The sequence below is a fragment of the Aotus nancymaae genome, unplaced genomic scaffold (assembly GCF_030222135.1).
Source record: "Aotus nancymaae isolate 86718 unplaced genomic scaffold, 86718_ANA_hifiasm-v0.15.2.pri h1tg000016l, whole genome shotgun sequence".
In the NCBI taxonomy this organism is placed as follows: Eukaryota; Metazoa; Chordata; class Mammalia; order Primates; family Aotidae; genus Aotus; species Aotus nancymaae.
In genome coordinates this window covers 5,727,788-5,741,910 of record NW_026988428.1, presented here as the reverse complement: position 1 = coordinate 5,741,910, position 14,123 = coordinate 5,727,788, and the positions used below count along the sequence as shown (strand labels likewise).

The following is a 14,123-nucleotide window of genomic DNA, read 5'->3' as shown; positions in this document are numbered from 1 at the left end:
CTGGCAGATTCAAAAAAGTGAAGGTCTGTAGACCACATAGATAAAATGAACTCATTTTTCTATAAGATTTCTAATGTTTCCCATAAGATTAGAGAACATTAAGTGAAACAGAGAAGCTGACTAAAATTCTATCAAAAACACTAATGTCTCTAAGGGAAATCTTCCCCTAGGTGAGATTATGCAGCTACTGAACAGACTCATAAGACTATCATAGGCCATACTTGGCACCTGAGAACTCAGGACAGAGGACACGAATCACAGCTTGCCAGCTGGGCAGCGCCAAATGTTCCTCTCCCTGGGAGTCTGTGCAGTTGTTCATGCAAGTGACAGCTCACCCAGCCATCCAGAAGCCATTTTCTTTAACTCCCTAGATGACACAGCACAGGCTCGAGGGAGATGAGAGCAACATCAGGCAGGTGCAGGAGCTCCCTAACTCAAAACCCTCATGCTCCACCAAAGCTACTGTCTCTAATAACTCCAAAGGCATAGCTTCAGGATTCCCTTTCCCACCAGGGTCATGCCAGTTCTAAGAGCAGTAGCACTCACCAGGCACTCATAATTCCTCTCAATCCAACTGCAATTTCCCAATCAGAGGTCGATTTTATGTTGCAGTACAGTTAATACAATTTTATCTGGTTTCCAGGATAACAGAGCTAGGCATTTAACTGAAGGTCATATTCTCCCAACCCTTAATTTATAAAGTTAAGTTGAATACTACACTAGATTAAATCAAACCAAAATCCTATTTCCAGCACCAATCTCCACCCTAACCAACAGGCTACTTTTCAACTGTCTACTCACCTTCTCATGTGATCATCTATCAAGCTTCTCATACTTAACATAGACCAGGTAGAACTCTTGACCACCTCTTCCAAACCTGCTCCCCTACTCCACTCCTCCCTAGCTCAGTGACTATACCTCTAGTAGTTCGAGCCAAAAATCTTGAATTTATCCTGACTGCTTTTTCTCTCAAAAGCCAATCAATCAGCAAATCCTGCTGACCCCATCTTACTTGGAACCCTCTAAAAGGGCCTCCAATGATCACCTCCTCCTGGTATTCACACCCAGGTATAATACCCGCTTCTTAAGTGTGGCTGGACTGACTGACTTGCTTCTAATGCTGAAGTACGGGATGTCACTTCCTAGATGAGGTTTAAAAAGACTGTGTTTTCCACCTTGGTCTGGGGAAGTCAGACGCCATGTCATGAGGTAGCCTAGGCAGAGGTCTACTGAGTAAGCTTGGAAGCAAATCTTCTGAGGTCTGTCTACAGCCACATCAGTAAGTGCGGCAATGGGTCCTTCCCAAGTCACACCTTGGGAGCATGGCAGCCTCAGATGAGATCTCGATTGTAACCTTGTGAGAGACCCTGAGCCCGAGGTATCCAGCTAAACTACACTCAAATTGCTGTGAGGTAATGTTTACTGTCTTAAGCTAAGTTTGGGATAACTTGTTCCACAGTAATAGACAACTAATATGATCCCAAATCTCACAACCTGCATCACTAGCTCCCTGGTCCAGCCCCATCAACAGCCCAGGCAATGACATACAACAGCTTCTTAAGTGATTAGTCTGCTTCCACACTTGCCTTGCCCCTCTTCCTTTATTCTTCACAACAACCATAGAGATGCTTTAAAAATGTAAATCAGAGTGCAAAAGCCATTAGTGGGGCCAAGGAAAGTAGACATCTGCAATTGGTGTGTGAGGGGGGATCCAGCAAGATGTGTCAGAGCCTGCATGGGGAAAAGAGCCTGTCCACACAGGGAGAGGAGAAGTGGCAAGTTGGTTTGGGGTGCTGGAGGCAAACTGGGATAAGGAGGAAGTGGGGGAAGAGGATGAGAAGGCAGCAATGGAAACTTAGTTACACACAGTAGAATTGGTCAAATAACTATATTAAGAAAAAAAAAACAGCTATAAATGTGGAAAGGGAAAAAACTATAGTGTAACCTGTAATGTTGGACTGCCATCAGTGGTACTGATGGGGACACACAATCATTACATATGTTCCCTAGCTTGTTCACTGAGAAGGCCTGGGAGCACTGACATTCCAATAACGATGAGCAAGCATGTATTACATTCATATCTTAGTTTCTAATACCACCCTCCACTAAAAAACAAGGAAGCAAACAAACACAGGGCTCCTCAGAGAAATGGCCGTCTCTAAGGCTGGAACAGAGAAATTATAAGATGAACCTGAAACACCTTGTGTCAGGAAGTAAAAGGTGCTCCAAGAATGATGAAGACATTTCAAAAGGACCCCCTAATGCTAATAGCCAAAATACATACAATACATACATCCATATATAATATGGAATTCAAAAAACTCAAGAGCAAAAAAACACAATTAAAAAATGGCAAAGTGGCTGGGCATGGTGGCTTATAGGCTCATGCCTGTAATCCTAGCACTTTGATAGGCCAAGGTGGGAGGATCACTTGAGCCAGGAGTTACAGACCTGCCTGGGCAACATAGGGAGGCCCTGTTTTTATACAAAAATTTTTAAAAATTAGTCAGGCATGGTGGCACATGGCTGTAGTTCCAGCAACTTAGGAGGCTGAGGTGGGAGGGTCGCTTGAGCCTAGGAGGTCAGGGCTGCAGTGACCCATGGTCACACCACTGCACTTCAGCCTGGGCAACATACCAAGACTCTACCTTTAATAAAAGCAGTTGATGGGGACAAAGAACCTGGAGATTTCTTGGAAGATATATAAACGGCCAACAGCTATATGAAAAAAATGCTCATTGTCACTAATCATCAGGGAAGTGCAAATTAATACCACAATGAGATATCACTTCACATCTGCTAAAATGACTTATCAAAAAGACAGAAGATAACAACTGTTGGCAAAGGTGTGAAGAAAAGGGAACCTGTGGCTGGGCGCAGTGGCTCATACCTGTAATTCTAGCACTTTGGGAGGCCAAGGTGGGTAGATCATCTGAGGTCTGGAGTTCCAGACCAACCTGGCCAACATGGTAAAACCCCGTTTCTACTAAAAATATAAAAATTAGCTGAGTGTAGTGGCTCATGCCTGTAATCCCAGCCACTTGGGAGGCTGAGGCAGGAGAATCACTTGAACCCGGGAAGTGGAGGTTGCAGTGAGCTGAGATTGTGCCATTGCACTCCAGCTTGGGTGACAGAGGGAGACCATGACAAAAAACAAACAAAAAAAAAAAAGAAAGAAAGAAAGAAAGAGAGAGAGAGAGAGGGAGGGAGGGAAGGAAGGAAAGAAGGAAAGAAGGAAAGAAGGAAGGAAGGAAGGAAAGAAAGAAGGAAGGAAGGGAAAGAAAGAAAGAAGAAAAGGGAAAAAAGGAACCTGTGCATTGTTGGTGGGAATGTAAATTAGTGTAGCACTATGGAAAACAGCATGGAGGTTCCTCAGAAAACTAAAAATAGAATTACCATATGATTCAGCAATCCCACTTCTGGGTATATATCCAAAGGAATTATACCCAGAAGTAAGATTGCTGAATTATGCCGAAGAGATATGTGCACTCCCATGTTCACTGACGCATTATTCACAAAGCCAAGATGAAGAAGCAATCTAGGTGTCTATCATCAGATGAATGAATAAACAAAATGTGGTATATATACACAATGGAATACTATTCAGCCTTAAAAAAGAGGGAAATTCTGTCATTTGGACATTGTGGATGAACCTGGAAGACATTATGCTAAGTAAAATCAGCCAGGCACAGCAAGATAAATACTGCATAATCCCACTTATATATGGAATCTTAAAAAATTGAATTCACAGAAGAAGAGATATCGGGGTACCAACTCCAGCTGCCCTGACACTGGCCTATGATCATAGTAGAGGGAACAGCAGTGCTGAAGTGGAACAGACTGGGCACCAAGGCACAAGATTTCTATAACTGGCCTGATGAATCCCTTGAGAAAATGGACAGTACACTCCCGGTTCAGCAGTACATTCAACAGAACGTAAGAGCAGATTGCTCCAATATTGACAAAATTCTTGAACCACCTGAAGGCCAAGATGAAAGTGTATGCAAGTATGAATATTTATTTAAAGCAATTCAGCCTTGAGCTAAATGGACCCGATGTCAAACTTCAGAGTGAATGCCATCCAGATACTTGTACTCAAATGACAGCAACTGAACAATGGATTTGTCTTTGTGCAACTCATAAAACAAGAGTGTCCTGCTACAGACTACACTAGACACATACTTGATGGTGTTGTGTCTTCTGAATAGCAATAAATATTTTCCCATCAGGGTTAGTATAAAGGAATCATCGGTAGCAAAACTAGGATCAGCATGCCATAGGATTTACAGATTTACAGAATATTTTCACATGCTTATTTTCATCACTGGCAAATTTTTGATGAATATGAAAATGAAACATTTTTGTGTCGTCAGTTTACTAACTTTGTGCTTAAGTATAATTTGATGTCCAAGGATAACCTTAGTGTATTAATTTTAGAAGAGGAAGTTCAGAATTCAGTTTCTAGGGAAAGTGAAGCATGAAGGGAATTATATAGAAAAATGTACTGATCACACAAGTAACATTAATTATGAGCTGTATATATCATTTTAGACATATCAATCATGTGTCTATATTATAGTTTCTTTATTTAGCATAGATTTTGGTATGCTGTGTTTGTCTTTTATTTTATTTTATTTTGAGACAGAGTCTCGCTCTGTCCCCAGGCTGGAGTGCAGTGGTGAGATCTCGGCTCACTGCAACCTCTGCCTCCCGGGTTCAAGCAATTCTCCTGCCTCAGCCTCCCGAGTAGCTGGGACTACAGGCGCCCGCCACCATGCCCAGTTAATTTTTGTATTTTTAGTACAGACGGGGTTTCACCATGTTGGCCAGGACGGGCTCAATTTCTTGACCTCGTGATCTGCCCGCCTCGACCTCCCAAAGTGCTGGGATTACAGGCGTGAGCCACTGTGCCTGGCCGTTTGTCTTTTATTAATAAAATGAGAATTACTTTTTAAGTTATTCATAAACTGTATATTTGTGGTTTGGCACTCATGGATTTTCAGTAAGATTACAGCCGGATGCAGTGGCTCACATCTGTAATTCCAGCCCTTTGGAAGGCCAAGGTGGGTGGATCGTTTGAACTCAGGAGCTTGAGACCAGCCTGAGAAACATGGCGAAACCCTGTCTCTGTGAACAACACAAAAAATCAGCCAAGCATAGTTGCACAGGCCTGCAGTCCCAGCTACTTGGGAGGCTGAGGCAGGAGAATCACTTGAACCCGGGAGGCAGAGATTGCAGTCAGCTGAGATCATACCACTGCACTCCATTCTAGGTAACAGAGCAAGACTCTGTCTCAAAAAACAAATAAAAATAAAAAATAAAATTATATCTGTTTATAATGCCTGTTAAAAAAAAAGAATTTACAGTTTGTAAAATTGCTGCTAAATAATCATTGGATCACAATCTTTATCAAACAAATCCACCTATAAAAAAACGAGTGAGGTTGAGGTTTTGCACAAGCCATATACTAAACAGGTGGTGATGTTTTCCTTTGCTTTTACCTCTGAGTTTAGATATTCTAGAAACTTTTGTAGTATACTGTTCCATTTTACCTGTTAACGTTCCCAAAATGAGATTAAAGTGTTGTGAAATTCTGTTTATATTTTTTAATATGCATATATTAATGTGTCTATCTAAATATAAATACAAATGAAGCATTAGTAATAATTAAATAATCTTACTATGCTACATAAAATACATTCTAGGCTAGCATACTTGGAAAGGATTTACCATTCTGTAGCGGTGGACCGTTACAGGTACATAAATGATGTTCCCACTGGAAACCTGCCCTGCCTGCCACTTCTCCTTCCCTTAACCTTCTTCTCAAACTACTTTAGCTGAGAAGCTTTTCACCAGACTGTGAGTTAGTGATGGATTATACCTATTTATATTGGTATTAACTGCTTACTGATTATATCCCATATGAGCAATTACATTACGCTACAGGAACAATGTATTGGCATAGGCTCTTGCTCATCTTTGTTTGGCGAAACTGTTCTAACTACTTAGAAAACAGTCCTTAAAATAGTTTCTCTTCCTGTCAGTAATATTAGTCTTTTCATCTAACCATCTAGGCAGCATTAAATAGAGTTGAAGGAATACTATGGTATTTATTTTATACACCCTGTCTACAAAATTTCTGTTTGAATTATATGGACATGTGAGATTATCTGCAATAATTCATAGGTTCTGAGGGTGTTAAGTGGCCATATATTTTTTTGGACTTTGGTATAATTCAGTGTCTTAAGAAGGATTCAAGTACAGGTTTAACAATCTTATAATCTATTGAATGCCATTTCTCATAAAACACTGGAGGTCTTACTGCCAGACTGATTGTAAGAGGCACTAAAAGTGAAAAAACTGTACATGTTGTGAAGAAAGAATTTAAATCCATCTTTTGAACAAATTTAACTGACATGAGGAAATGCTTTTTCATTTAAAAGGGTTATTTTGAAACGACAAAAATGTATTCATCTTCATTGTTTTTTCAAATTTAAGGGAATAATTTAGACCATATTATTAGACAAGAATGTACGCAAAAACAGGGGACATAACAGTATACTGAGAGTGTATATATATGATTTACACCTTTCCAAGCCTGCCAGTCTTTTAGGCTGTGAACATGGCCAGCAGCCCCCATCATTACTCTACCCCAACCCACAACTATCTTATAAGAAGTGTTATGTTCACAGTGAAAGGAATGTTGACTTTCAAATTACAAATTTATATTAATGTCACTGTAAACCAATGGGAATGGTAATTTTTAAACAAGGTTGTTAAATATTAGGACTAAACTATTAAGTTAATAAATTATATGTAGCCATGTAGCTGTTCTCTCTAGATGGTGTCTCTCAATGGGTTTCTACCACTTGACTAATTTCTTAGTGAATATTCAAACAGAGGTAATGACTGGGATTGGTGATCTAGCTAAACATTTTGAAACACATTTTGAAAAATATGGCTTAGTGTTAATAGGGAAATAAAATATGAGTTTTTTTCTTATTCATTCCATCTTCCTTGTACTGTATATTTGAAATTGATCATTTAAAAAAATCTCCAAAAGAAAACATCCAGCTGGGTACAGTGGCTCACCTCAGGTTGGGTGCAGTGGCTCACACTTGTAATCCCAACACTTTGGGAGGCCAAGGCAGGAGGATTCCTTGGGCTCAGGAATTTGAGACCAGACTGGGCAACTTAGTGAGACCTCACCTCTAAGAAAAATAAAAATAGGCCGGGCACGGTGGTTCATGCCTGTAATCCTGCCTTTGGGAGGCCAAGGTGGGTGGATCGCCTGAGGTCGGGAGTTTGAGACCAGCCTGGCCAACATGGTGAAACCCTGTCTCTATTAAAAATTAGCTGGGCATGGTGGCACGCACCTGTAGTCCTAGCTACTTGGGAGGCTGAGGCAGGAGAATCGCTTGAACCTGGGAGGCAGAAGTTGCAGTGAGCTGGGATCACGACACTGCACTCCAGACCTGGTGACAAGAGCAATACTCCATCTCAAAAAAAATAAAATATAAAAACAAAAATCTTTAAAAATAAATAAAAATAATTAGCTAATCCCAGCTACTCAGGAGGCTGAGGAGGGATGATCGCTTGAGCACAGAACATTGAAGTTGTAATGTGCTATTAATGTGCCACTACACTCCAGCCTGGGTAAAAAATAAAAAAAAAAAACAAAAGTAGTAGAGTAGAATCGTAGTTACCAGGGGCAGGAGGAGTAAAGAGTATAAGAAAGAGGAGATACTGATCAGAGTACAAAATTCCAATTAGGAGGAATAAGCTTTAGTGCTCTATTGCACAGAATGGTGACTGTAATAAATAATAATCCATTGTATATTTGTAAATTGCTAAAATAATTTTAAATGTTTTTACCACAAAAAATGATAAGTATGTGAGGTAATGGATTTATTAATTGGCTTGATTTAATCATTCCACAATGTAAACATATATCAAAACATCATATTGTATCCCATAAATATATACAATTACTATTCGTCAATTAAAAATAAAATTTTAGCCCAGGGAAAGTAGTGAGACCTCGTCCGAAAAAAAAAACTCAGCAGGGTATGGTGATGCAGGCCTGCAGTCCCAGCTACTCAGGAGGCTGAGGCGGGAGGATGGTTTAAGCTCAGGAGGTCGAGGCTGCAGTGAGCTGTGAAAGCACCACTGCACTCAGCCTGGGTGGCAGAGTGAGACCCGTCTCAAATAAAATCTTTTTTAGAAACTGAGACCCCCTCCCCACTAAAAACCTCCAAAGACCTCCAAATGCAGCTTGAATGGGTTCCAACTGGTCAAATTGAGCCCAATTTGAACAATAAAAGAATCATTTATAGCAATGGATTATAACCAATTGATTAAATTAGGAGTTGATACAGATATAATGAATTAAAACTTTGATGAGTAAGGGGATAGTTATATAACCTCAAAGCGTTGCCCTACAAAATGCTAATTAATTAAAAAGGGAAAATTAGTAACTTTAGAATGGAGAAAACTGGCCGACCCCTTAATCAGGTGATAGAGGTTTTCATTAATAATAGGACAAACACAAATCAGCTGCTATGTAATAGAGTGCAACAAGAAAAACATGGCTTCAGTGACAGGAATGTCACAGAAGCACAGCCTGAACCTAGTCATGAGGAAACATTCAACAAACCCACTGAGGGACCTTCAACAACATAACTGTCAAGTAATTTTCAAAAGCGTCAAGGTCATGAAAATCAAGGAAAAGCTGAGGAACCAATCCAGTGTGAAGGAGACTAAAGAATTTGAAATCCATATGAAATGTGTAATTAGATCTCTCTATAAAGGGCGTTCCTGGGACAACTGATGAAACCTGAGTGGCTGAAGTTCATAACACGCTGCTCCAACATATGCAGCTCTGGCATATTGATTATGCTGAGTTAAAGGCACTTGAAAACAGTGGCACAACCGGGCATGGTGGCTCATCAGCACTTTGGGAGGCTGAGGTAAGTGGATCACTTGAGGCCAGGAGTTCAGGACCAGCCTGGCCAACATGTGAAACCCTGTCTCTACTAAAAATACAAAAATTAGCCAGGCATGATGGCACATGCCTGTAATCCCAGCTACTTGGGAGCCTGAGGTAGAAGGATCACTAGAGCCCAAGAGGTCGACGCTGCAGGGAGCTGAGATCGCACCACTGCACTCCAGCCTGGGCAACAGAGCAGGACCCTGTCTCAAAAAAAATAATCAGAACTTTTTCTTCCTGAAAGCAGGAGAAAAAATTCCCACATAAAAGATGTCCTCCCTATACCAGAAGGAAACTGTCATTTTACATCAAGGACAGGAAATTGAGGTCAAGGAAAATGTACAAACTTTGTTAAATTAACTCTTATCTTCTTAGTCACTTCTATACCCAATTATCTACCCAAGCCCAAGTCCCTTTGCCTTCTCACATTTTCACAACGTTCTACTCACTCTTTGTCCAATTCAGTACCTAAGTGTTCAACATTAACTGCATCTTGGATCTTCATTCCCTTAAGAGGGCTCCATGTCATATGTATGCTTTTCTCCTGTTAACATGTGTTTAATTATCAGGCCCAGCCAAAAAGCCCTAAGTCGTCAAGGGTAAAATTTTGCCTCCCTCACATAGTGTATCACTGTTACTTTCCTGATATTTGTGGTTATATTGTGATTATGTAGGACAATGTTCTTGTTTGCAGGAAGTACACACTATTCAGGAGTGATGAAGTATCAATTTGGCAACTTACTTTGAAGTTACTCAAATGTTTGTAATCATTCTGAAAATTCCGGATTATTCCAAATGTTAAAAAACTAAATCAGATCACACCCTACCTCACCTTCCAGTGACTTCCAAATAAATTCAGACAAAAAGCTGAAGTGTGTACCATGGCTTACAAGATCTACATGATCTGGGCCCTAACTATTTCTCCTACCTCATTTCTTAATATCTTCCCCTCACTCATTCCATTCCAGCCAAAGTGGCCATACTGCTCTTCTTTGAACAGACCAAGCAATACATCTCAAACAGACAGGCTTTTGCACTTGTGGTTCCCTCTGCCTGGAACACTTTCTCCTCTTCTATGTCTTTCCTCAAATGTCACTCACTCAAAGAAGCCTTCCCTAACTCCTGTATAAAACAGCCACCTGATCCTTCCATTGCTCTTGATCCCCCTGTGAGGCCCAGCTTCATAGTATCTTCCTTGCATTTATCGTTACTGCAAACATATAAAATGTTTCTCTGTCTTCCCCCATGTAAACGAGGACCTTGTTTTATTCACCTCTCTATCCCCAGGTTCTTAGCACCTGGTGGGTACTAAATAAATAGTTATTTGAATAAGGATGATAAATTGTATCTGTTATTCCTTACACGCTATATGTGATAATACCTAGCTCTGTAATTAGAGATAAGTCAACCAACATCAAATTTATTCATGAATCAAAGGTAAGAATCCACAGATTTAGAATTCCACAGTGTGTCACAGTCAACAAAGAGGTTTGAGAAACTAACAGCTTATCTTGTCCAACACCATTTCTCCTTTAAAAGATTCATCACAAGCCATTAAGCTTCCCATACAAACAAGGGTCATCAAAGATACTCAGCCCTTAGGAGGTGCCTCTCCACAAAGAAATGAAGCTTTGAATCCTCACTTGCCCTCAGGCACCTGCTGGAGTGATGTTCTACAACTCTTAGCTTCTTTTTCATGTGATCTCAGATCAAATAAAAGGACTTGCTCCACTGAATAGAACTTTTATCTTTTCTGGGTTTTACTATTTTATGATTTTAAACATAATTCATCTCACGTAATTGAAATCACACCTGTACCCCTCATCTTCCAAAACCAATGAGCACCAATGTTAGATAAGCATTTTGAAGCAGACAGATGTCAATCTGAATAAGACAGCTCATATGCCTTCCACAGCCTCCCCAGACCAACTCTACCCAAGAAACAATCTCTCAATGAAACATAAACCAGGACACCTCGGTTCTTAATGCCTGCATCCTACATTGACACTTTGGTCTCAGATAGAATGAGATCTCCTAACGTACAGAATGCCCCTTCGGTGAAGGCTGATGGTTCTAAACCTAAAACCACAGCTCAATGCATGCTGGGCTTAATACATGGTGATGGATTGATCTGTGCAGGAAACCATCATGGCACATGTTTACCTGTGTAACAAACCTGCACACCCTGCACATGTACCCCAGAACTTAGAATAAAAGTTGAAGGAAACAAATAGAGACACAGAATGTAAACAAACAAACAAACAAACAACCCACAGCTCTTCAGACCTTAACCACAGGTTATTATTTCCCACTAAAAAGAGTACAATATCAGAGCTTATAAACTACCACGAGAACAGTTTAAAAAAAAAAAGAGTACAATAGCCATCCCCAAATAATGTGGCATGAGAAAATTTCTCATCAGTGCTGCTTTCTCATGTTAAGGACCAATGAGCTTTTTTTTCTTTTTTCCAGAGACAGGGTTTCAGCCAGGCACGGTGGCTCACGCCTGTAATCCAGCACTTTGGGAGGCCAAGATGGGCAGATCACAACGTCACGAGTTCGAGACCAGCCTGGCCAATATGGTGAAACCCTGTCTCTACTAAAATGACAAAAATTAGCTGGGCATAGGGGTGGGTGCCTGTAGTCCCAGCTACTCGGGAGGCTGAGGCAGGAGAATCGCTTGAACCTGGAAAGTAGATGTTGCAGTGAGCCAAGATTGCGTCACTGGACTCCAGCCTGGGCCACAGGATTGCGACTCCGTCTCAAAAAAAAAAACAAAAAAGGGAGACAGGGTTTCACTCTGTTGCTCAAGCTGGATATAGTGGTGCAATCATACCTCATTGCAACCTCGAACCCCTGGGCTCAAGGGATCCTCCCACCTCAGCCTCCCAAGTAGCTGCAACTACAGGCACGCATCACCATGCCGAGCTAATTTTAAAAAAATTTTTTATTTATAAAGATGAGGCCTTGTTAAGTTGCTCGGGCTGATCTCAAACTTCTGGCCTCAAGTGATCTTCATGCCTCAACCTTCCAAACTGCTGGGATTACAGATATGAGCCACCACGCCCAACCCCTGTGAAATTTTAAAGACATTATCCACTATCGTGTTCTTCAAATTACATCACTGACATGGTCAATGCCCATAGTTAGTCCAAGTAGAAGAACAGGATTGAAAACTGAGTGTAGCTCAGTAAAAACATATAGTACACATATGTTTTGCTTAGCTCACACAGTATTTGAAAAAAATAAAACTGTTCTGTCCAATTGAGTAGCCTATTTATCTTAAATACAAATTTAAAAATTTCCTCAGTTGCATTATCCACATTTTAAAGTGCTCTAGAAAGTCCAGGCATGGTGGCTCATGCCTGTAATCCCAGCACTTTGGGAGGCAGAGGTGGGCGAATCATTTGAGTCCAGGAGTTCGAGACTAGCCTGGACAACATGACAAAACCTGATCTCTACTAAAAATACAAAAAAATTAGCTGGGCATGGTGGCACATGTCTGTACGTAGTCCCAGCTACTCAGGGGCTGAGGCAGGAGGATCACTTGAGCCCAGGAGGTGGAGACTGCAGTGAGCCCTGATTGTGCCACTGCGCTCCAGCCTGGGTAACAGAGTGTGACCTTGTCTCAAAATAATAATAATACAAATAAAAATAATAATAAAGTGTTCTGGGCCACATGTGGCAAGTGGCTACTCTATTGGACAGGGCAGATAAAGAACACGAAAGTGGAAAGTTCTGCTAGATAATGCTATATTTAAATTGTTGAATATTTTAAAAAATTAATTGAAAAAACAAGAACTGGCCAGGTGCAGTGGCTCATGCCTATAATCCCAACACTTTGAGAGGCCAAAGTGGGTGGATCACTTGGGGCCAGGAGTTTGAGACCAGCCTGGCCAACATGGTGAAACCTGTCTTTATTAAAAGTACAAAAATTAGCCGGGCATGGTGGCACACGCCTGTAATCCCAGCTACTCAAGAGGCTGAGGCGAGAGAATCGCCCGAACCCAGGAGGTGGAGGTTGCAGTGAGCCAAGATGGTGCCAATGCAATCCAGCCTAGGAGACAGAGTGAGACTCCATCTAAAAAAAAAAAAAAAGAAAAAACAAGAACTCTCACAAGAAATACAGATGTTCACCTTTGAAAAATCATCCAGAAACCCTTCGCAGAATTCTCACCTGATGGAACTGGAGATTGCTGAATAAGGCTGCTGCCCTCTTTGACCAAGTCTGTACTTTTCAGCTTACTGTAGTCCCCACTATGTCCTATTGTTTCATAGCTCTCTTCTAAAGAGTGACACTTTAGAACAGAGGCAAATACACTGAGATTATCCCATTTTCTACTGAAGACAGCCCAAAGCTAGCTCTGACAATCAAAATCAATTAAAATAAAATGTCACAGCCAATCAGATACACTTATTTCTAGTTTTTGGGTGAATTTTTCTAGACCACTGGAAAAGATCTCCAGAGTTTAATTGTGTATCAACTGTATGGTATTATTTCAGCAATCTATGAAACAGATATAAGTACTTTGCTTCGAAATACTGTATGCAAAATTTCGTAATTCGAGTGAGCATTTAGAATTTCATTTCAAAATATGCATATTACAAAGCCATGCAGTTTTTGGAGACCTAAGGAATTTTAGGGCTATCATTTTACAGATGATGAAACTAAGTCCCAGAGAGGTTAAGGAACTTGATTATAAGATTAGAGCCAAAGTTTACCTGCTAGATAAGATTAGAGCCAAAGTTCTTTTACCAGACAGGTGATACTATGGCGTATTGTTTTCCCAAGACAGCCACACACCATTATACATCCTAATATATACCGATATCTATCGACACGCCTCCATCAAGAGATAGGTCCATGTTTTCTCACGCAGAACTTGGGTGGAGCTTTCTAATTGCCTCAATCAATGGAATATGAAAGTGATACTGGACAATTTGCAAGACTAAGTCCGATAAGGCAATATGGCTCTGCCTAGCTCACTCTCTCAGAGCACTTGCCTGGGTCAGCCCAGACAACGTGAAGGTATTTTAACCCACAGCCCCATCTATACCCCTAGCTGACAGCCAGCATTAAATGCCAGATACTAAGTGAATATGTTTTCAGATGATTCCAGTGTCCAGCCTTGGA

At 40.8% G+C, this 14,123-nt stretch overlaps 1 protein-coding gene and 1 pseudogene across 1 annotated transcript in view; one reads left to right on the top strand and one right to left on the bottom strand.

Moving 5' to 3' along the window:
- The window catches only part of NDUFA12 (NADH:ubiquinone oxidoreductase subunit A12), a 40,396-nt gene that overhangs the window by 15,197 nt on the left and 11,076 nt on the right, over positions 1-14,123 (bottom strand). The window lies entirely within an intron of this gene.
- Positions 3,799-4,481, top strand: LOC105728765 (MOB-like protein phocein; annotated as a pseudogene).